This window comes from Heterodontus francisci, unplaced genomic scaffold (assembly GCF_036365525.1).
Source record: "Heterodontus francisci isolate sHetFra1 unplaced genomic scaffold, sHetFra1.hap1 HAP1_SCAFFOLD_121, whole genome shotgun sequence".
NCBI classification, from domain to species: domain Eukaryota; kingdom Metazoa; phylum Chordata; class Chondrichthyes; order Heterodontiformes; family Heterodontidae; genus Heterodontus; species Heterodontus francisci.
In genome coordinates, this window is record NW_027140425.1 from 3,104,557 (window position 1) to 3,129,415 (window position 24,859).

Sequence of the window (24,859 nt, forward strand, 5' to 3'; positions counted from 1 at the left end):
CTCTGATTCCCTCCTGACAGTAACCAGCCCTTCACAGAGACTGTGGGTGGCTCTGAAAAGAGCCTTTGGTTTATTAGATGACACTTTGGCCGCTTTACTTTTTCTGGGAGCTCTGAGCGCTGGTTTTCTTGGGCAGCAGCACGGCCTGGATATTAGGCAGCACCCCGCCCTGAGCGATGGTTACCCCTCCCAGAAGCTTGATGAGCTCCTCGTCGTTGCGGACGGCCAGCTGCAGGTGTCTGGGGAAGATGCTGCTCTTCTTGTTGTACCGGGCCGCGCTCATGGCCAGCTCGAGGATTTCAGCGGTCAGATACTCGAGCACAGCAGCCAGATAGACCGGGACTCTGGCACCCACACGCTGAGCATAGTTACCCTTTCTCAGGAGTCGGTGAACCCGGCCCACCGGGATCTGCAGTCCTGCCCGGGAGGAGTGAGACTTGGCCTTGGCCCGAGCTTTCCCGCTGGTCTTTCCTCTTCCAGACATTTCCAAATTCTCACAAATACTTTCACAAAGAATGAATAATTTCCTTAGCATTGATAGCGTTCTGCAGGTAGTCAGGATGACCGAGCGGTCTAAGGCGCTGCGTTCAGGTCGCAGTCTCCATTGGAGACGTGGGTTCGAATGCCACTTTTCACAAGTTGTGTTTTTAACTGCACTGGAGGCGTTTGGGAGCAGCGGTGAAGAGCAAAGAGAAAGCAGGAAAGAACATGGACAAGCAAAATAACAATGGACCCAATGATGTTGCAACAAAACATTGGCGGACGAGGCAACGAAGCAAACAGCAGGGCACACAAAAGATCAAAAATGTAACCTTTGTATCGGGGTGGAAGATGTTGCCATATATCCTTAATGAATACTTTGCTGTTTTCCCGAATGAAAGTGTGATGCAGATATTGTTATTAAGGAGGAGGAGTGTGAAGTATTGGACGTGATAACTTAACGAGAGAGGAAGTCTTAATGGGATGAGCATCCTTGAATGTGGATAAATCATCAGGACCAGATGAAATGTCCCCCAGGCTGTTGAGAGAAGCCAGGGAAGAAATAGTGGAAGGTCTGACCATCATTTTCCAATCCCTCACTGGATACAGGTTTGGTGCCAGAGGATTGGAGGTCTTGTAACGTTGCAATAAAAGCAAAATACGAGGCAGATCAAGCATGGCTGATCCTTTCGAGTAGAGAAACAGGGCTGAATTCCCTGAACCAGTGCTACAGCTTTCAGAATAGAAGGAGCCTATACAAACCTGATGGGTTCCACTTAAACAAAAGAGCTGGAGGTGTTGACAGTCAGAACAGGTAAAATGTGGAGGACTGTTTGAAGCAGATGCTGTGTGGTTACTGTAGTTGTACTATGGAGTTATTTCAAGGAGGTGATTCTGAATGTAATGGATCAACGTGGACCCATCCAAGGCAAAGGTTCTAAGCTTCCCTGTGGTCCAGCCTGGTTGAATGGAACTGAAGCAAACAAATCATCCAGAAGAGGAAATGATATGTAAGGCCATGAAAGCACAGAATTCAGCTGGATGCAACACCAGATGGTATGGCAAGAGTGTAAAACAGCAACAGACTGGTGAATAAAACTTTCCCATTGAATGAGACAAGAGAAAAGAAGGGTAATAATAGTGTCAGAGGTGAGTTGTGACACTATTCACATTCCACCTTGATCTGAATAGGACTGTTGAAGGGAGTGATTGAGAAGAATAGAGGAGAAATGAAAAGAAAGGAGAAATAAACAAAAGGTCTTTTGATTTTAGAATGCTTGTTTTTGGAAATGACAGACTGTAAAGTGTGCGTGTCAGAAGATATAGAGCGAAGTTGGGTATGACAAGATCACAGGAAAGTTGTGCCCTGAGACAAGGTGCGTGTTGACAGGAAAGCTGCTTTCTTTTGCACAAAATGTAATTTATTCATATAATTTGTGCAATTACATTGCAAAGCAGTTCAAATTTAATATTACATAAGGTACAATGCAGATCAGTTTCCTTAAATAATGTACATGATGTATGTCACTATCCCTGCCTGCACAGGTTATATTTACAGTATTTACATTACACATCTAACATTCTCTGGTGCAAACAGCCCGATGGGTTTTACACAGGTTCCAGCCCCTCACTGCACTATGGCCGACTAGGGCCTCAGACTGCAGCCTTTCCCCATTGAGTCTCCCTGGTGGCTTCCCCAAGCTTTAATGCCGTCCCACAGCACATAGTCTTGGACGTTGCAATGTGCCAGTCTGCAACACTCGGTCATGGACAGCTCTTTGCACTGGAATACCTGTCCCACGGCCGGGCTCGTTCTCAATAGAGATCATTTCAAATGAACATTTCCTAAATCCGTGCTTTCTCTCACGCAATAAAGAGAACAGGATGTCTAGCAGATTCAGTGTGAGACAATAACACTGCCGGGTAAAGGCCGCTTTCCAACTCCAATCTTAACACAGGAGATTCCCCAAACAGCTGCAGTAAGGTGCTGTAAACTGCTGGAAGCGAATGTGTGTGGAAATGGTGATATTACTGAGGAGGTTTCTTGTTATAGAATGGACTCTGTTTTGGTGGGAATATTACTGAGTGTTAGTTGCATCGGGACCATATTTAAAAGCTCCGGCTTTCTGGAAAGCCTTGACTATGAAGTCCGAGTCTGGAAGGGTTTGTGTGGAGAGCTGGGTTTCGGTTCTACTGTTGATAAAGGGTTTGAAATTGGCAGCCCGGAGGAAACTGGAGGTGGAGCTGAAAGATGAGGGCCGTTCTCTCTCTGTCTGTCACTCTGGGTGTCTCCTCCATCTAGCTCTCTGTTTAATCTTCACTCTTGTCTCCTCCCCTCCCTGCTCTCACTCTTCCTTTCTCAGCCAGGTCCGGGTGGCCTGCATAAAAAGGAGCCTGACGGAATCAGTCTCTTTTATTGTGAACTGATTTGAGGCAAGAATCAACATGTCTGGCAGTAAACAAGAGTATGCTCCAGGCTGGCAGCATGTGAGAATCCATGAGGAAAGGCATCATCACCCTCATCGACAAGCGGAAGGGGGAGAGGACAGAAATCAGAAATTGGTGGCCCAATTTCTGCTTAATGCTGTCTGCAAGATTCTGTCAAAAGTCATAGCCAGTCGATTCAAGTCTGCTCTGGAGTTGGTGATTCACCCTGATCAGACCTATACTATACCAGGCAGGACAATCTCTGATAGCTTTGCGCTACTCAGGGATATGATCACTGATGTCCGGGACAGGAGGGTGGATACCTGCCTCATCAGCCTGGACCAGGAGAAGGCTTTTGACAGGATATCGCACACTTACATGATGGATGTGCATTCCAAAATGGGGTTTGGGGAGGGAATCTGCAATTGGATCAAACTACTCAACACAAACATCAGCAGTGCACTCTATCAACGGGTGGGAATCAGAAAGTTTCCCGATCCAATCTGGAGTCAGGCAGGGCTGTCTTCTCTCCCCTGTCTTGTTTGTTTGCAGTATTGAACCCTTTGCTGAGTCTATTGGGAAGAATGCGAGCATCAGAGGGGTGACAATCCCAGGCAGCGGAGGCACTCAGGTTAAAACCTCCCTGTACATGGATGACGTCGCCGTTTTATGCTCGGATCCACTGTCTGTGCACAGACTGATGAGCACCTGCGACCAGCTCGAACTGGCCTTGGGAGCCAATGTTAAACACGGCAAGAGCGAGGCCATGTTCTTTGGGAACTCGGCTGACCGATCCTTTGGCCCCTTCACCGTTAGGTCAGACTACCTGAAGGTGCTGGGGATATGGTTTGGAAGGGCTGGGACGTGCACCAAAACCTGGAAGGAACGAGTAGCCAGGGTACAACATAAGCTGAGCAGCGATCTCTCTCCATTATGGGTAAGAACCTGGTCATCAGGTGCGAGGCGCTCACATTGCTGTATGTGGTGCAGGTCTGGCCCATACCGCATTCCTGCGCTGTGGCGATCACCTGAGCCATTTTCCGCTTTATCTGGGGATCCAAAATGGTCCGAGTCCAGAGGGACACGATGTTCAAACCTCTGGATAAGGGCGGGAAAAATGTACCCAACGTCGCCCTCATCCTTATGGCTACCTTTGTGTGCGGCTGCATCAAGCTGTGTGTAGATCCCCAGTTTGCAAACTTCAAGTGTCACTTCGTGCTGAGGTTCTATCTGTCCCCGGTGTTGCAAAGGATGGGACTGGTCATATTGCTGCGGAATGCTCCATCCAGTTGGACTGTGCCATCCTACCTATCCTTCATGGAAAAGTTTCTGTGGAAAAACACCTTTGACCACCAATCCATCAGGCAGTGGTCTGCACGGAATATCCTCAAGGCACGACGGGAAAAGGAGATGGTGGATCCTGTCGGATGGTCCCCTGAGCAGAAGTCCAAAGTCATTTGGCAGAATGCCTCATCACCAGAACTTTCAAACAAGCACCAAGATGTAGCCAGGCTGATGATGAGAAGAGCCCTCCCCGTCAGATCCTTCCTGCACACCTGAAGTCTCACCCCATCCACACGCGGCCATCGAGGTGGCTGTGGTGGAAAAGAGATGTTGCCCACCTCTTTCTGGAATGTGTCTTTGCAAAGCAGGTGTGGAAAGAGATGCAGTGGTTCTTGTCGAGGTTCATCCCAAGCAGCTCTGTAACACAGGAGTCTGTGCTCGATGGGCTGTTCCCAGGGCTGCACACCGAGATAAACTATCAATTCGTTGAAAGACGCTCTTTGGTCTTCCCGAAACTTGCTGGTCTTCCAGTGCAAAGAGTTGTCCATGACCGAATGTTGCAGACTGACACATTCCAAGGTCCAGGACTACGTGCTGATGGACGCACTAAAACTTGGGGCAGCCGCAGCAAAAGTTCAATGGGGAAAGACCTCTGTGTAAGGTCCCCTCACCAAGCTGAACTGAGGAGCTGGATCCATGGGAAACCACTCGAACTGTAGCCAGAAAATATTTGTTTGCTGTAAAATGTACATGGCATGACAATGAAATGGAAGGGTTGTGAGGCAACTCACTCCTGTATTGAAGGAAACTGATCTCCTTTGCACTCTTTGTATTGTTTGCCTTGGTGCTTTTTGGAACTGTTTTGTAATGTATTTTTTTTTTTTACAGATTTTTATGAATAAAGTATATTTTGGAAGTTAATAAAAGAAAGTCTGGCAGAGGTAAAGGAGGGAAAGGACTGGGCAAAGGCGGAGCAAAGCGGCACCGCAAAGTGCTCACTGATCATATCCAGGGCATCACCAAACCAGCAGTCCGCCGCCTGGCTCACCGTGGCGGGGTCAAGCGGATCTCGGGTTTGATCTATGAGGAGACTCGCGGGGTGTTGAAGGTTTTCCTGGTGAATGTGATCAGGGATGCGGTCACCTGCACTGAACACGCCAAGCGCAAGAAGGTCACTGCCATGGATGTGGTGTACGCTCTGAAACGGCAGGGCCGCACTCTCTACGACTTCAGCGGCTGAACAATTCGAACCTTTCCAGCAAACAAACAAAGGCTCTTCGAAGAGCCACCCACCGCCTCACAGAGAGAGCAGTGACCTGGAAACGGGAGCTGGGATCGGCTGTTTAGAACTGTCTGGAATAAATCTGTGCTGTGTTCGACATACAAAACTAGAATCCCCAAATTTGACATTTCAGTTGCAGCAAGGATGTGCAGTGGATTTGATTTTCTAAACGGGCTGTGGAAACAGTGCCCGAGGCTCTGCAGTTCGTTATGTCCCCCGTCGACACATGCCATCAGTGAAAAGCCACATCACTCATGCGGCACAGTGGCGCAGTGGTTGGCACCGCAGCCTCACCGCTTCAGCAACGTGGGTTCATTTCTAGGTACTGCCTGTGTCGAATTTACAAGTTCTCCCTGTGTCTGCGTGGGTTTCTTCCGGGTGCTCCGGTTGCCTCCCACATGCCAAAGAGTTTGCAGGTTGATTGGTAAATTTGCCGTTAGAAATTGCCCCTAGTATAGGTAGGTGGCAGGGAAAAAATGAAGGGACAGGTGGAGATGTGGTAGGAATATAGAATTAGTGTAGGATTAGTATAAAATGGGTGGTTGATTGTCGGCACAGAGTTGGTGGGTCAAAGGGCCTGTTTCAGTGCTGTATCTCTGAACTGAAACTAAACTCCTCCAGAATCACTCATTGTTTTCGTAGAATTTCAAAATGATTTCGCTGAAATGAGGGAATCCGGGAGTTTTGCAGTAGCCATCACTGGAACCAGACCCACTTGTGATGTTATTTCTCCCGAGACGGTGTTTCCTGCACTGTAACTGACAGGGTTTGTGAAACTGATCCGTTTCAGCTCAATCATTCAGGGACCTGGAATTCCCGCAGTTTGAGCCCGCGCTCACTTCTGATTGGTCACCCTCTTCCCATTCGCATGTCTTAACCAATTGCTGAGCCTCGAATTAGAAAATACAGCAAATCATTGGCTTAATTGTCGTCCTGGCAGAAAGTTTGAATTCAAAAAAGCCGCCAATTTCAGTGTTGGGCAGAATCGAATGACTCAACGAATCTCAATAACGAATTGGCAGCACATTTTACACTTACCCCGATTTTCCTTTCCATCAATTGGTGTGCTAATTCACTCGAGTGCATTTGCTAATACTAACTGTAATCCTCAGATCCATTTAACATTTCAGTAATCCTATTAAATACAAAAGGAATTTTATGATTGAATTTCCATTGGAAGATAGTGAATTAGCACCCCGATCGATGGAAAGGAAAATCGGGCAGAGGATAAAATGTGCTGCCAATTCGTTATTGTGATTTGTTTATATAACTGACCAGGACTGACTTCACCCGAACGCAGCTACTAGCTCCCACCCCACTGACCGCTCTCCCCCCTCTGCAACTCGCTTTCTCCCCCTCCTCCCGACTGGCGAAATTCCGCACTCTGGCTGTTCGCTCTCTGCTCCCCCACCCCGCCACCCTGTCCCAGTCCAGCCCACAGCTGCTAGCTCTGGCCGTGACACTCGCTCCCAAATTTCTTCACCAGGCGCCACCTGTAGAAGCAGGAGGTCCGCAAGGGGTAACGCAGGAGTGAGTGGCTGAGAGGAGGGAAGCGGCCCGGCCTGGAGCGAGTGGCCAGAGACTGGGGTGGTGCGAAGCGAGGAACAACTGGCCAGGGGAGTGGGGGGGTGGGGAAGCATCGAGGTCTGCAGCGAGCGGCTGAGGGGGGGATTCGTCGAGGCCTGGAGTGAGTTGCCGAGGGGGGAAAGCTACAGCTTCAAAATCTCCCATTCAGCCACTTCCTCCAGCCAAGTGGTGGGGGGATGGGGTGGTTAGATACCCAATGACGCTTTATCAAGCATGCACGAAGATGGATTTGTTGCGGAAATGTGATGACGTTGGCGCTGCAAAATGACATCATCCCGTGCACGTGCCACTCAGTCCTGGCAAGATGTCAAAAATCACTGTGATTTTTTGGTCTTTTCAGTGCACTCCTCTTTCTTTCGTTGCCTCTTGCTCTAATGTATTGAAGAAACATCTTTGGGTCCATCTTCATTTTACTTGCCAATATTCTTCCATGTTCTCCCTTCACCGCTGCTCCCAAATCCCTCCAGTTCAGTCAAAACACAACTTGGCAGAAGTGGGATTTGAACACACGCTTCCAGAAAACACTACGACCTGAACACAGCCCCTTCGATCAATCGGCCATACTAACTGCTTCATTCTTCAGACAAAAGCTGAGAAATTATCCATTCTTTGTGAAAGTATTTGTGCGATTGTGGAAATGTCTGGAAGAGGAAAGACCGGCAGGAAAGCTCGGTCCAAGGCCAAGTCTCGCTCATCCCGGGCTGGACTGCAGTTCCTGGTGGGCCATGATCACAGGCTCCTGAGAAAGGACAACTATGCTGAGCGTGTGGGTGCTGGAGCCCCGGTCTATCTGGCTGCTGTGCTCGAGTATCTGAACGCTGAAATCCTCGAGCTGGCCGGTAATGCGGCCCGGGACAACAAGAAGACCCGCATCATTCCCAGACACCTGCAGCTGGCCGTCCGCAACAACGATAAGCTCATCAAGCTGCTGGGAGACGTGACCATCGCTCTGGGCGGGGTGCTGCCTCATATCCAGGCCTTGCTGCTGCCCAAGAAAACCAGCGCTCAGAGCTCCCAGAAAAAGTAAAGCGGCCGAAATGACATCTAATAAACCAAAGGCTCTTTTCAGAGCCACCCACAGTCTCTGTGAAAGGGCTGGTTACTGTCAGGAGGGAGTCAGTGATGGAGTTATTGTAACAGTGGATTGACCTGTTGCACATCTGTCCAGCTGTGTTTTTTAATTTGCTCTGTTTTTCTGCTCACACATCTCCCCCTCTAGTTAAGTGAAGAACTGAACTGCAGGGTGTAGAATCAACAATTCCCAGGAGCGGGGGGTGAGATTGTGCTGAGCAGCAATGAGCCTCCAGTAATGCTGCTTTCTAAATTCCAGATCAGCTCTCAGTCCAACAGGCCTTTTGCATTTTAAATATCACAACAGAGCTGAGCGGGGGCGAGCGCAGTCTCAGCTGCACCGAGTCTCAGGGGCTCTGAGGACCCCAATCAGAGCCGCCAGGCCTGGCGGGCGTGCAGCAAGGACCCGGGGGAGGGAGGGTGCACCGTTAAAGTGATGGTGCAGCACCTCCCCCATCCTCGCCGCCACTTCCCGGTTTCTTCTCCGATTTATCTCAACATTAAGAAGACTCTTTTGCTCAGGACTACACTGGTTTTAAAGTAAGACCCAACTTTGTCTCTGAAAGTGATGAATAGCAGCAACAACAGCAGAATCCAACCCCTGCAGTTACATGTGAACTTGCTGATGTTGCAGCAGATTGGATGACTGAGTGAATCCCTTCCCACACACATGGCAGGGGAACGGCCTCTCCCCAGAGTGAGTGTGTTGGTGTTTCAGCAGATCATTACTGCTTTTAAAGCTCTTCTCACAGTCAGGACATTGAAAAGGTCTCTGATCAGTGTGAACAAGTTGATGTTCAGTGAGGTTGGATGACTGAGTGAATCCCTTCCCACACACGGAGCAGGTGAATGATCTCTCCCCAGTGTAAACTCACTGGTGTTTCAGCAGGTTGACTCTGGCTGGGTTCAGTTCTACACTCACTGGTTCCTCTCTCTCTCTTCCCCTGAAGGTGCTGATTCTGACTGTATGTACGTGCTCTCTCCCCCTCCGACCCTCCCTGTCCAATGTAGTATCTCCCAGTTTTGGTGATGTGCTCTCCCTGACCTGTCTCCATTTCTCCTTCTTCTGCAGACTTGCCCTGACTGTCACTATTTCATAGAATCATACAGCACACAAGGAGGCCAATCGGTCTTTTGTGCCTGTGCTGAATCTGTGAAAAAAATGATGCAATTAGTCCAACCCCCTGTCTATTTCCCCATAGTCCTGGAGAAATACACTTTGAAATATTTGTCCAATTCCTTTATGAAAGGTATAATTGAATCTGTTTCCAGCACCCTGTCAGACAATTCATTCCAAATCCGAATCAGTTACTGGGCAAAAAGATCTCTCCTCACCTCCCCTTGACATTTTTGGCCAACAATCCCAGCTTCACCACAATGTCCAGAGAACTGAAACCCCTCATCTCTGGTATCATTCTCGTAAATTTCCTCCGAACTGTCTCAAAAGCTTTGATGTCCTTTGTGAAACCTGGTGCCCAGAACTGGACACATTACTGCAGCTGAGATCGAGCCAGCGACGCCCACATCCCACGAACGGATAAAAAAACGCTCCCTGCCAAATCCCCAATTCTTATCCATTTACAGACGCCCCTTGCCCAGTCCCCAAATCTTATTCATTTAGAGACGCTCCCTGCCCAATCCCCAATTCCTATCCATTTACAGACGCTCTCTGACCAATTGACCTTGCTGGCGGGCAGTTTCGGGAAGCCTCACAGGGAAAAGCTTCACCGCCACCCGCAGGGACACAAACGGGATTGTTCCATCCTATTGTGGCCTTGACGCCCTGCTCCAGCTGTGTGCACCCGCTCCGGGCGCGGTCTCCCTGCACTTTGTGAATAGACCGCTCCAGATGGAGCTCAGCCACTACCGCGCCTGCTCCTGATCAGAGACAAGGCAAATTCTGGAGCTCAGAGCATTCTGGGCACCACAACTGTCATTAATGCCAATCTCTGACATGATAATCAGGTTTTATTTCCTACATTTCATTTCCTGGTATGTTAGTGCGTGTTTTCTTTTGTACCTGTCAGTGCCTGGGAGGAGAGAGTCAGCTTCACTTTGTAGCCGTGAATTTCTGGTGTGAGAATGTGGGTTTTTACTCTGTATGTTTCAGTTTTTGGTTTGTGACTGTTTCTGCTATTGCTATGTGAGTTAACTTTGTGGAAAGAGATGCAGTGGTTTTTGTCGATGTTCATCCCAAGCAGCTCTGTAACACAGGAGTCTGTGCTCTACGGGCTATTCCCAGGGATGCACACGGAGAAAAACATCAACTGCTGCTGGAGGACTATCAATTCGGTGAAAGACGCCCTTTGGTCTGCCCGAAACTGGCTGGTCTTCCAGCGAAAAGAGTTGTCCACCACCGAATGTTGCAGACTGGCACATTCCAAGGTCCAGGACTACATGCTGAGGGACGCACCAAAGCTTGGAGCAGCCGCAGCAAAGGCTCAATGGGAAAGACCACAGTGTAAGGTCCCCCCACCAAGCTGAACTGAGGGGATGGATCCATGGGAAATCCCTCGAACTGTATCGGAGAAAATTTGTGTGCTGTAAATGTAAAAATGTATATGGCATGACAATGAAATGGAAGGGTTGTGAGGCAACTCATGATTGTACAGAAGGTAACTGATCACCTTTGCACTGTTTGTATTTTTTGACTTGATGCTGTTTTAAACTGTTTGGGAATGTAATTTTTACAGATTTTTATGAATAAAGTATATTTTGGAAATTAAAAAAAAGTGAGTTTCACCACATATCTTTCAACAACTTGTATGTGAACACCAGCTTTTGTCCAGATCTATCAGTTTCTGATATGGAGCCATAGAGTTATACAGCACAGAAACAGGCCCTTCAGCCCATTGTGTCTGTGATGGCCATCAAGCACCTAACTATTCTAATCCCATTTTCCAGTATTTGGCCTGTAGCCTTGTATGCTATAGCATTTCAAGTGCTCATCTAAATACTTCTTAAATGTTGTGAGGGTTCCGGCCTCTACCACCTCTTCAGGGAGTGCGTTCCAGATTCCAACCACCCTCTGGGTAATTTTTGTTTCCTCAAATCCCATATAAACCTCCTGCCCATTACCTTAAATCTATGCCAACTGGTTATTGACCCCTGCGCTAAGGTAAAATGTTTCTTCCCATCGAACCCATAAATGCCCCTCATAATGTTGTAAACCTCAATCTTATCTCCCCTCAGCCTTCTCTGCTCTAAGGAAAACAACGCTAGCCTTTTCAGTCTCTCTTCATAGCTGAAATGCTCCAGCCCAGGCAACATCCTGGTGAATCTCTTCTGCACCCTCTCCAGTGCAATCACATCCTTCCTATATTGTGGTGCCCAGAACAGTACACAGTACTCCAGCTGTGGCCTAACTAGCATTTTATACAGCTCCGTCATAATCTCCCTGCTCTTATATTCTCTGCCTCGGACGATCTATATTGGCCTGTAATCGAAGGCTTTCCTCCTCACTATTTATGACACCACTAATTTTCGTGTCATGTGTGAGAAAGGGTTTGATTCTATCCCTATCAGTAACCGTTACATGCATGTGTTTTTAATCTGCACCCCCTCTGTTTTATTCTCTGTACTTGTCAGCCTCTTGTAGGTGAGTCTGTGTTTTGCTCTTTATCTCTCAGTCTTCGAAGTATGAGCCTGGGTTTGTACCTAATTTTCTTTGTACCTTGCAGGATGGATATTGAAGAGAGGTTTTTACACATTAACTGCCAAATCCTGATAAGTGATTTTTGGGTTTCACACAGTGTCTGTCAGTTTCTTGTCCAGGACTGTTGGTTTTACTCTGTCCCTGGCATTTGCTGGTTTGTTGGTGTGGGGTTTACACTGCACCTGTCAGTTTCTCATACGTGAGTGTTGGTTTCACTTTGTATAGAATCATAGATCACAGAATACTTACAGCACAAAATGAGGTGTTCAGCTCATCGTGCTTGTGCTGCCTCTCTGCACAAGCAACTCAGCTCATGCCACATCCTCATGTATTCCATGAAAACCTGATTTTTTTTCCCTTCAGATAATTATCATATATCCTTTTGAAAGCTATGGTTGATTCTTCCTCCGTCACACTCTCAGGCAGTACATATCAGATCTTAACCATTTGCTGCATAAAAAAGGTTTTTCCTCATGTTGCCTTTGGTTATTTTCCCATTCGCCTGAAATCGGTGTCCTCTGCTTACTCAGCCATGAGTAACATTTCCCATTGATTTCTCAGCACTGATGGATTGTGAGGTGGGAGACAGCCAGAAGTCCCACTGAGCCGCACTGACTCCCAGCTGAAAAAAAAATGAGATAAAGTTCAATCTTTCACAGCGAGATGCTGCAGAAAGTTAAGAGTCCCGAATGAAAGAGAGCGTTTCTCATACTGTTGTTGAATTTCATTTCAAACACTCCTTGTACTCTCTGCTAATGAAGCCTAAAAAATGGAAAAACTAAATGGCGCTCAAACTCACAACCCTGAGATTAAAAGTCCCATGATCGACAGACTGAAGTGAATATGCCACTTCTACTGTACCTCTGTTTGGATGGATGCAACTGTATGCTCCAATGCAAGGGCAGCTTTCAAATCCTCCCATGGGTCCACACGTCAGACTAAGTTCCATGTTGTAAACTAAAGCAAAGAAAATCTGCTCACTTCCAAAACTAACAGCAAATTGAAGCTGATTACGATCAACATCATCAGAGGTCAGAACTACCTGGTGAAAGAAGACACCCTGAAGAAGATTCCACAATTATTCAAAGGCATCGACAAAGTGAAAAACAAGAAAATCGATGAGTCAATCCAAGCTAAACAGAAACACTGAAGAATTCCATTCCAGACCAGAACACAATTAGAGGCATTTTTTGTATTCAAAGCTGGGCATTAGTATTTAATAGTTGATATATAATTTTGAATATATTTGAATTTCTTGATTCATTTGGCACTGCTGAACATGAAGTGGTCTTAAATCATTTAATTTTTTTTTGTAAAATCTGACTTACCAGATTAAAATATGAGATCAAGGGAGAAATTTCAAAGATTACTGGACCAGTAATCCAGAGGCCTGGACTCAAGATCCAGTGACAGCCAGGACGTCAAGGTGGGAAACACTCTGCACTAGTCTGCAGTGAGCGTTTCCATCGAAGGTAGAGCACAATCTCTTTAATATAAGAATGTATATTTTATAATAATTAATCACTCAAGAACTTCCTGGTCTCTGCATCTCAGCTGCTCTCTGGATAAACTTGCAGAAAGTATTTCAACCTGAAAAGCAGGAGTCTAGGGAATGTAAAATGATATTTTCTCCCCTTCGGGCAATATTTTAATCAGTGCAGTGTGGGACAACCTGACTGGGCACAACTCCATGACTTTCTCTTCAACCAGTGACCTAACAATCACTAACTTCTATGGTAACAATCTTCAGCTCATCACTTCCGGTACGTAGCTCTAATCTTAATGTCCATTTGAACAACCTTTCAAGTCCAGTTACAGTTTTTGTTGCCTTACCTGCACAAGCTTAAAAAGTGAAAAACGGAAGCAAGTTTAACTGAACATTCTGGTGGTCAGTTCGGGCACGGGAAAAAAATGAAAGGACTCGGACCAGGTCGGATGTGGTGCTGTCAGGCTTGGGTCGGGTTTCATTTGCCGACCCGAGCAGACCTTTAGTTACTGTTGCAACCTTATATTCCCACTTGACAATCTGTATATTTTGTTCATTTCAATTTTGTCGACAAGCTCTTTGAATCCAGTTCCCCGGTCCTCAAGCAGGCTCAGTTTGGAAATCGATTCCGCTTTCTGGAAGGCTGAAAGCAATCGATGACCAAAACTAAAAATGGCAACAGAGAAGGGCTAATCTGGGCTTTGAACGCAGGACCTCTCACATATTAATCACTTATGCACCCAAAGCGAGAATCATTCCCCTAGACCAACAAGCCGCCGTTGGCAAGGCTTTTATTCGCTCCTGTGGAATTTCACTGGCACCCACAGCCGATCATGCATTTTTTTCAGATCAAAACAATATCCTACAAAGCTGAAATAAAAACAGAAAGTGCTGGAAATACTCAGCAACTCTGACAGCATCTGTGGAGAGAGAAACAGAGTTAACATTTCAGGGTTTTCACCTTTTGTTTGAGCCATCTTTTCAGACTGCTTCTGTCCATCCAATCTCACTTTTTACTCGATCCACATTCTAAGGGTGGTGCAGTGGTGAGCACTGTCGACTTCACAACTTCAATGACCCCGATTCAGTTCCGTACACTGCCTGTGTGGAGTTTGCAAGTTGTTTATGTGGGCTTCCACCAGGTCCTCCGGTTTCCTCCCACAATGAAAGACTTGTGGGTTGATAGATAAATTGACTGTTGTAAATTGGCCCAAGGGTAGGTGATCGGAGAAATGTGGGGATGTGGTAGGGAATTCTAGGTTAACATAGGATTAGTATAAATGGGTGTTTGATGGTCAGTGCAGACTCAGTGGGCCAAAGGGCCTATATAAGTGCTGTATATCTCTGTTCCCATTCTCTAAGCAAATGCATTTTTCATGAATTCCTCATTTCTTTTATTAACGACAATTTTATATTTCCGGCCCTTGCTTCATACGATACCACAAGTGGAATCATGTTTCCATCAACCCGATCAAACCCCTTCACTCTTTCCTCATATTGCAATGTTTCTTGAACCCTGACAGACTGTGGAGTTTCTGCTGCTTGATTGCAGTTCTTGCTTCCCGCCAGTAGATGTCACCTCACTCCAATATCGTGAAGTTTACAAATTTGAGAGAGACACAACAGGAAAGAATTGTTCACATTATAGTGAATGTGTGGGATTTAGAAATACTAGGAGTGGAGACGAGTTATTATTGAATTTGTCAAACCAAACATATGTTATAATGTTGTGTTAAATCTGTCACTCTGTTGTCTTGATTCTGAGAGTGACATAGACTCATCGAGTCATTGGGTCATTTGTGGGATAGAAGGAGGCCATTTGCCCCATCGAGTACAGGCCAGCTCTCCATGGAGCGATCCAGTCAGTCCCACTCGTCGGCTCGATCCCCCTAGCCCTATAAATTTATTTCCTTCAAATGCCCATCGAAATTCCTTTAGTAACCAACGATTGTCTCCACTTCCTCCGCCCTCGGGGGCAGCGAGTAACAGACCATTACCAACCACTGTGTAAAAAAGTTCTTCCGCACATTCCCCCTGCATCTCTTGTCCAAAACCTTCAATCTAAATCCCCTAGTCCTTGCACCAATAGTTAATGGGAACAATTTTTCCTTGCCAACTTATCTAAAACTGTCATAGCCTTCGACACCTCTATCAATTCTCCCCTCAATCTCCTTTGATACAGGCAGAAAAAAACCCTGTTTTTCTAACCTAACCTTGAAACTAAAACCCTCCATCCCTGGAACTATTCTGGTAAATCTCCTCTGCATCCTCTTAAGAATCCGCACATCCTTTCTAAAGATTGGTGAGCAGAACTGGACGCAACACTCCAGTTGGGGCCAAACCAGAGTTCAGCATAACAACCCTGCTTTTGGACTCAATGTCTCTATTTACAAAGCCCAAGATCCCACATGCTTTGCTAATCACTCTCGCAAAATGTCTTGCCAACTTCAAAGAATGATGGACATGTACTCCAGGTCCCTCTATTCCAGCACACTCTTCAGAACTGTGCTATTAAGTATATATTGCCTCTTCCTATTCCTTCTGCTAAAATGCATCACCTCACACTTGTCACTATTAAATTCCATCTGCCACCTGTCTGCCCATCCTACTAGCTGATAACTATCCTGTTTCAGGCAGTTCATTTTCCAAGATCCAAGTCATTAATCTGCATTAAAAAAAGCAGTGGTTCTAGCACTGACCCTTGGGGAACACCACTGTCGACTATCCTCCGGTCTGACCAAGAAACATTTAATATGACTCGCTGTTTTCTGTCCTTAAACCAATTTACCATCCAAATGGACACTGACCCTCCTAATCCATGAACCACCCTTTTATGTGGTACTTTATAAAATGCTTTCGTAAAATCCATATAAACAACATCCACTGCATTCCCTTCATCAACGTTCTCAGATAGTTTATCAAAAAATGCAGTTAGATTCATCAAGCATGAACTTCCATTGATAAATCCATGCCCACTCTCCTTAATTAACTCAAACCTCTCCAAATGACTTGATTTTTTCCCTGACCTGTTGGTCTCGTGCTGACAGCAAGCTCACCACAGAGCATGTATTTGGCAATGTGACTGTCATTCATTTGGCCCAGTCAACAGAGCCGCCTCTGACTCAAGAGGGCAAACATGCTGCGGATCCCTGCACGCTGGTGTACTTCCTCATTCAGCACTCTGTCCTGCCAGGAGATGCCCAATATCCATCTGAGGCAGTGGAGGTGGAAGCTGTTCAGCTGCTTTTCTTGGCTTGTATAAGTTGTTGATGCTTCTCTACTATAAAGGAGGGTGCTGAGAACACAAGCCTGGTACACGCGGAGCTTTGTATTTTCGGTCAGTTTGCTGTCGGTTCAAACCCGTCTTCTCAACTTTGACATGACAGCTGCAGCATTGGCAATCCTGGTGCTGATTTCAATATCAAGCGACAGATTGCTGGTGATTGTTGATCCAAGGTATGTGAAGCTGTTGACAACCTCCAAAGTGATGTTGTCAATGTTGATGGAAAGTGGAGTCTCTACGTTCAAGACTCGACGTCCAAGTGGAGTTTTGCCAAGATGAACTGCTTGTCGTCAGCTCTGATTTACAGATGAACACCCCCATCTGAGTCACTGAAAGTGTTCAATAGCAGCATGGAGAAGAATGCACCAATTTTAAAGGATGTGATAGCTAGACAGTTAGAAAATAATGATATGATTTGGCAGAGTCAACATGGATTTATTAAAAGTAAACAGGTTTGAAAAAACCTGTTGAGTTTTTTGAGGATGTTACCTGTCGAACAGATAAAGGAGAACCAGTGGATGCTTTGGTAATGTCCCACACAGGAGGTGAGTAAACAAAATTAGAGCACATAGGATTGGGGATAATATACTGGGATGGATTGAGAATTGTTTAACAGACCGAAAACAGAGAGCAGGAATAACGGGTCCTCCTCAGGATGGCAGGCTGTTACTATTGGGGTATTGCAAGGATCAGTGTTGGAGCCACAGCTGTTAACAACCGAAATAAATTATTTGGATGTAGGGATTAAATGTAATATTTCCAAGTTTACAGATGACACAAAGCTCGGTGAAGTGTGAGCTGTGAGAAGGATGCAGAGAGGCTTCCAGGGAACCTGGAGAGGCTAAGTGAATGGGAAAGAACATGGCAGATGGAAAAAAATGTGAATAAGTGTGAAGTTATCCACTTTGGTGGAATAAACAGAAAGGCAGAGTATTTCTTAAATGGTGAGAGTTTGGGAAGTGTTGGTGTCCAAAGGGACCTGGGTGTCCTTGTTCCTGAGACACTAAAAGCTCTTGTGCAGGTGCAGCAATCAATTAGGAAGGCAAATAGTATGTTGGCCTTCACACGATGGTCGAGGGGTCTTGAGTACGGGAGTAAAGATGTCTTGTTGCAATTGTATAGAGCCTTGGTGAAACCGCGCTGGAGTATTGTGTATAGTTTGGTCTCCTCATCTAATCAAGTGTTGGAGAAAATCCAGATTGTGCCCAATTGTTGAACAAATTCTCCGGACTCAGACGTTGAGAACAAACACTTTATTGCATGATTTCAAGGGAAATAACACCTTACCTAAATGCGGTCCAGCACTACTCCCAAAGAGCTACAGATCGCCGTGGACTTATATAGTATAAAAAAGTTGGAGCTAACAATTTCACAATAAGATAAGCACCCACTAGACTGCCTACGTAACGGTGCACCATGCAGGGTCCGAGGTCAGCGAAACATCAGTTTCAACAATAACAAGCTAGTTCCTTAATTCAATGCCCACTCCAGACACCGTATCTGACCGTAACGTCTGATTGTGGTTAGCTGCTCTGTCTACAATTTATGACCGTTGGTTGTGGTTAGATTAGCTACAAGCTGTCTCCTGCTTTTCTGCTTCTGCAAAGTAAGTAATAATTAGCAAAGCTAAGAAAATTTCTCCAACAGGAAGGATATGCTTGCCATAGAGAGAGTGAAACAGAGGGTCAGCAGACTAATCCATGGGATGGTGGGATTGTCTTATGAGGAAACTGGGCCTATATTCCTTAAAGTTTCGAAGAATGAGAGGTGATCTCATTGAAACTGATAAAATTCTTACAGGGCGTGACAGTGTGGACGTAGATAGGATGTTTGCCCTGGTTGGTGAGTCTAATGTCAGGGGACCAAGTCTCAGAATAAGGAGTAGGCCATTTAAAACTGAGATAGAGTTGAATTTCTACACTCAGACGGTGGTGAATCATTGGAATTCTCTACCCCAGAGAGCTGTGGCAGTTCAATCATTGAGCATGTTCAAGACAGAAATTGTTAGAAATCTTGATACTCATGACATCAAGGGATATGGGGATAGCACGGGAAAGGGGCGTTGAGGCAGATGACCAGCCATGATCGAATTGAATGGCAGAACAGGTTCGACGGGCTGAATGGCCTTCTCCGATGTTCCTCTGTTCCTAAGAGAGGTGACGCCAGCGTGCAGCCCTGCTTTACCCCACTGCTGATCTTGAAAGTGTCTGATGTTGCTCCATTGGAACGGATGGAACTGTGCATGTTCTCGTGGAAAGAAGAGATGATGCCCAAGAGTTAAGGAGGGTAGCCGAGTTTCCATCGCAGTTTGAAGAGTCCGTCTCTGCTGACAAGATCAAAGGCCTTGGTGATGTTCATGGACGTCTGTGTGGCTCTGTGGCGCAATGGATAGCGTGTTGGAATTCTAAATAATGATAAAATGAAGCATTCAAAGGTTGTGGGCTCAAATCCCACCTGAGTCAGGATTTTGGACCAGAGACAGAAGAGCATGACGGAACAGAGAGTAAACAAGTGTGTCAAAAGCACCGACTCAGAGACAGAGCAAGAGAGAGAGGAGCACAGCAGGAGTGACATCACAATGGAGAGTGAGAGCAGGGAAACAGAGAGCCGCTGGGGTGAGTTGACAGGATTTGGTTCTTGCTTCGGTGCAGTGGAAGGAGCTGTTTGGTGAGGATCTGGTAAGCTATGACATCACAGGCAAGCAGGTAGTTGATTGGTTTGGAAGAAGCTGCATGTTTGATGAGAATCTGGCAAGTGATTAAGGTCCATTTTCGTCCGAATGTTTAAAATAGTAAACAAACTAGTCGTAAGCTTAATAAAATAAACAACTGAATAAAATAATTAAGTAGTTAATTGAAACACGTTCAGGATGACAGGACAGGTGATGTGTCACAGTTGCAGCATGTGGGAGCTCCTGGATGCCAGTGTGATCCAGGGCAAGCACATCTGCAGTAAGTGTTATTCTCAATTGCTGCAAATGTAAAACTGTAATTGACATGACAATGGTGAAACGGAAGGGTTGGGAAGAAACTCATGACAGTATTGAAGGAAACTGATCTCCCTTGCGATGTTTGTATTTTTTGGTGCTGTTTGGAAACTATTTGGCAATGTAATTTTTACAGATTTTTATGAATAAAGTATATTTTGGAAATAAAAAAAGTGTTTAAGGCTCAAAGAGCCTGCATGAAAAAATCAGGAAGGGGTTTCTGAGCCCAACTAACGTGAAACTGCTTGCGCACACGATGTGTATGCAGGAACATCCCGAAGGACTGGGACGAGCGAGGACAAATGGTATGGGAAGCAACAACTAATTTTTAGAAAAAAATGGGTGTAAGAATTGCATCCATTAATGTGCGGAGCATTAAATCCACTACGCGATGTGTTTCAACCTTGGATTACCTTGCCAAGGTCAAAGCTGACCGACTGTTTCTGCTGGAGTGTGGAATACCACACCTCAGCACCTACAGGCAGTGGTCGCGATGGTGGTCCCACGGGCCATCGATCTGGTCGGGGGGTAATGACTGCCGTTCCGCCGGCCTGGGTATTCTGCTGCGGGGAGGTAACTTCACAATCTCCGAAGTTAAGGAGGTGGTGGGCGGTCGCCTCATCGTAGCAGACGTGATGTACAACAACGCTCCGCTCCGGTTGATCAACGTGTACGCACCGGTACAACGCAGCGAGCGGCTGACCGTTTTCCAGCAGCTCCCACTGCTGCTGGCGACGTCCAGGCCGGTCATCCTAGGCGCTGACTTCAACTGCATCATCGATGCGGCTGGACGATCCGACAGTGACGACAGCAAACTGGACGCTACGTCCAGATTCCTAATAGAAACACTTAAAGATGCCAAACTGCACGACGTCTTCAGTAAGCCTGCAGACGGAGCGCAGCGCAGATACACATGGTCAAGATCGGACGGGTCTGCCCGTTCCAGGATTGACTTCCTGTTTGTGTCCCGTGCTGTCACAGTGGGATCCACCGACGTCAAGCCGTCCTCTTACTGGCCGACTGTCACTGACAGGACGACCAGCGGGTTGGCAGAGGGACGTGGAAGCTCAATGCTACACTGCTGACCCCAGAGAACGTTGAGGAACTCGAAAGGGATTACAAAGGTTGGAGGACCGTGCAACCCCTCTTTGAGTCTCCAGTTCACTGGTGGGAAGCGATCAAGGAGAACATCAAGAGGTTCTTCATCCACAAAGGTGTTCAGAGGGCGAGAGAGAGACAGAGGGAAATGTCCCGACTCCAGAAAATTATGCAAAATCTACTCCTTTTGCAGTCAATGGGGCTCGAGGTCAAAGAGGACTTCCAAGAGGTGAAGAGCCAGCTGGCCTCGCTCTTTGCCAAGGAGGCTTCCAAGATCATCTTCCGGTCCAGAGTCCGCTCCATCGAGCAGGATGAGACGTGCACGCGTTACTTCTTCCAAAAGGTACACAGAAAGAGCTCTGTTATCAGCAGCCTGAAGGAAGAAGATGGCTTGGTAACGTCTTCGCAGTCCGACATACTAAGGATCAGCAAATCCTTTTATGATGGGCTGTATGACGCGAAGCAAACAGACAGCAGAAGATCCCAGTCCTTCCTGTCATCTATCACAGAGGTCTTAGATGACAGCAGGAGGGAGAGATTGGACAAGCCGCTAACTCTGGACGAGCTGACAAAGGCCGTCGAGTCCTTCGAGACGAGTAAAGCACCCGGGAGCGACGGCTTCCCGGTCGAGTTGTACTCGGCCCTGTGGGACTGGGTCGGCCCGGACCAGCTGGAAGTATACGAGACTATGCTCCTGGCCGGCAGCATGTCAGAATCCATGAGAAAAGGCATCATCGCCCTCATTTACAAGCAGAAGGGGGAGAGGGCAGAAATCAGAAATTGGCGGCCCATCTCACTGCTTAATGTTGATCACAAGATTCTGTCCAAAGTCATAGCCAGACGAGTCAAGTCTGCTCTGGAGTTGGTGATTCACCCCGATCAGACCTGTACTGTACCCGGCAGGAAGATCTCTGATAGTCTCGCGCTACTCAGTGATTCGATCGCCTGCGCACGGGACAGGAGGGTGGACACCTGCCTCATCAGCCTGGACCAGGAGAAGGCTTTTGACAGGATATCGCACACCTACATGATAGACGTGCTTTCCAAAATGGGGTTTTGGGAGTGAATCTGCAATTGGATCCAACTACTCTGCACAAACATCAGTAGCGCAGTTTCTATCAACGGGTGGCAATCGGAAAGTTTCCCGATCAAATCTGGAGTCAGACAGGGCTGTCCTCTCTCCCCGGTCTTGTTTGTCTGCTGTATTGAACCCTTTGCTGAGTCTATTAGGAAGGATGCGAGCATCGGAGGGGTGACAATCTCAGGCAGCGGAGGCACTCATGTTAAAACCTCCCTGTACATGGATGACGTCGCCGTCTTCTGCTCGAATCTGCTGTGGTGCGCAGACTGATGAGCATCTGCGACCAGTTCGAACTGACCTCGGGAGCCAAAGTTAACCACGGCAAGAGCGAGGCCATGTTCTTTGGGAACTGGGCTGACCGATCCTTTGTCCCCTTCATCGTGAGGTCAGATTACCTGAAGGTGCTGGGGATATGGTTCGGAAGGGCCGGGGCGTGCACCAAAACATGGGAGGAGCGAGTAGCCAAGGTACGACAAAAGTTGGGCATGTGGGGGCAGCGATCTCTCTCCATTGTGGGTAAGAACCTGGTCATCAGGTGCGAGGCGCTCACGTTGTTGCTGTACGTGGCGCAGGTCAGGCCCATACCCCACTCCTGCGCCGTGGCAGTCATCCGAGCCATTTTCCGCTTCATCTGGGGATCTAAAATGGACAGGGTCCGGAGGGACACGATGTTCAAATCTCTGGACAAGGGCGGGAAAAATGTACCCAACGTGGCCCTCATCCTGAAGACCACCTTCGTGTGCGGCTGCATCAAGCTGTGTGTAGACCTCCAGTACGCAAACTCCAAGTGTCACTACGTGCTGAGGTTCTATCTGTCCCCGGTGTTGCGAAGGATGGGCTTGGCCACATTGCCGCGGAACGCTTCATGCAGTTGGGCCATGCTGTACCACCTATCCTTCGTGGAGCAGTTTCTGCAGGAAAACACCTTTGACCACTGGTCCGTCAGGCAGTGGTCTGCACGGAATGTCCTCAAGGCCCTACGGGAAAAGGAGATGGTGGATCCTGTCAGATGGTTCCCCGAGCAGACCCTCAAAGTCATTTGGCGGAATGCCTCATCAGCAGAACTTTCAAACAAGCACCAAGATGTAGCTTGGCTTGTGGTGAGAAGGGCCCTTCCCGTCAGATCCTTCATGCACACCCGAAGTCTCGCCCCCTCCGCACAGTGCCCCCACGTTGGCTGTGGTGGGGAAGAAACGGTCGCCCACCTCCTCCTGGAATGTGTCTTTGCAAAGCAGGTGTGGAAAGAGATGCAGTGGTTTTTGTCAAGGTTCATCCCAAGCAGCTCTGTAACACAGGAGTCTGTGCTCTACGGGCAGTTCCCAGGGACGCACACCGAGACAAACATCAACTGCTGCTGGAGGACTATCAATTCGGTGAAAGACGCCCTTTGGTCTGCCCGAAACGTGCTGGTCGTCCAGTGCAAAGACTTGTCCACCACTGAATGTTGCAGACTGGCACATTCCAAGGTCCAGGACTCCGTGCTGAGGCACGCACTAAAGCTTGGGGCAGCCGCAGCAAAGGCTCAATGGGGAAAGACGACAGTGTAAGGTCCCCCCACCAAGCTGAACTGAGGGGCTGGATCCATGGGAAACCCCTCGAACTGTATCGTTGATATTTTCATTTGCTGTAAATATGAAACTGTAATTGGCATTACAAGAGTGAAATGGAAGGGTTGTGAAGAAACTCATGATCGTATTGAAGGAAACTGATCTCCCTTGCAATGTTTGTATTTTTTGGTGCTGTTTGAAACTGTCTGGCAATGTAAATTTTGCAGATTTTTATGAATAAAGTATATTTTGGAAATAAAAATAAAAGATATCTGTTCTTATCAGTTTAATATCTGATGCGTCCCCTATCTGGGGATCAAATATTAAATTGATTTTTGGGACAGGGAAATGGAACAGGGGCTTGCCCCGTCCACTCCATGCATCCACCTGGTAAAAAAAAAATTAACAAAAAAGTTTGCGGCTCAAAGAGTGAGATAAAAGGAATGTAGTGGTAGTAGGAGACAGCATAGTAAGGTGGATTGACTCTGTTCTCTGCAGCAAAGAGCAAGAGTCCAGACGGCTGTGTTGCCTGCCGGTGCCAGGATTCAGGACGTCTGCTCAGGGCTGGAGAGAAACATACAATGGGAGGGGGAGGAGCCAGTTGTCGTGGTCCATGTCGGTACCAACGACATAGGCAGGACAAGGATAGAGGTTCTGCATAGTCAGTATGAGGAACGAGGCAGCAAATTAAGTAGGAGAACCTCAAAGGTCATCATCTCTGGATTATTACCTGAGCCATGTGCAAATTGGCATCGGACAAATACGATTAGAAAAATTAATGCGTGGCTCAAAGACTGGTGTGGTAGTAGTGGGTTCTGGTTCGTGGGGCATTGGCACCAGTACTGGGGAAAGAGATGGCTGTACCATTGGGACGGTCTGCACCTGAACCGTGCTGGGACCAGTGTTCCAGCGAGCCACATAACTAGGGAAGTAGAGAAAGTTTGAAACTGAATAGTGGGGGCAAGGGATCAAAATTGGGTAGATCTGGTGAATCAAGGAGGAGAGACAAGGCAAGAGAGAAAGGTATAAATATGGGAAATGATAAACAGACTGTGACAGGAAGGGACAGAGCATACAAATCAAAGAGTAAATCAACAGATAAGGCTAGAGGTTACAAAAAGAATAAAAGGACAAAACTAAATGTTCCGTATCTGAATGCATGGAGCATTCGAAACAAAATAGATGAACTGAGAGCACAAATAGAATCAATAAGTACGATCTGATAGTCATTACAGAGACCTGGCTGCAGGGCGACATCGATTGGGATGTGAATATTGGAGGTTACATGGGATTTAGGAAGGACAGGAAGCTTGGAAAAGGTGGCGGGGTAGCTCTGTTAATTAATGATGGTATTAGCGCAATAGAGAGGGATGACCTGAGTTCTGGAGATCAGGATGTAGAAGCAGTTTGGGTTGAGATGAGAAATAATACAGGCAAGAAGTCACTTGTGGGAATGGTGTACAGGCCACCTATCATTAATCACACTGTAGGATGGGGTATAAAAAAAGAAATAATGGTAGCCTGTCAGAAAGGTACAGCAATAATTATGGGGGATTTTGATCTCCATATAGACTGGAAAATTCTGATGGGCA

The 24,859-nt window shown here is 47.0% G+C and overlaps 1 pseudogene; it reads left to right on the forward strand.

The window, feature by feature from the left end:
* The first annotated feature begins 23,511 nt into the window (after positions 1–23,511).
* On the forward strand, positions 23,512–23,655 carry LOC137359701 (U2 spliceosomal RNA; annotated as a pseudogene).
* The last annotated feature ends 1,204 nt before the right edge of the window (positions 23,656–24,859 follow it).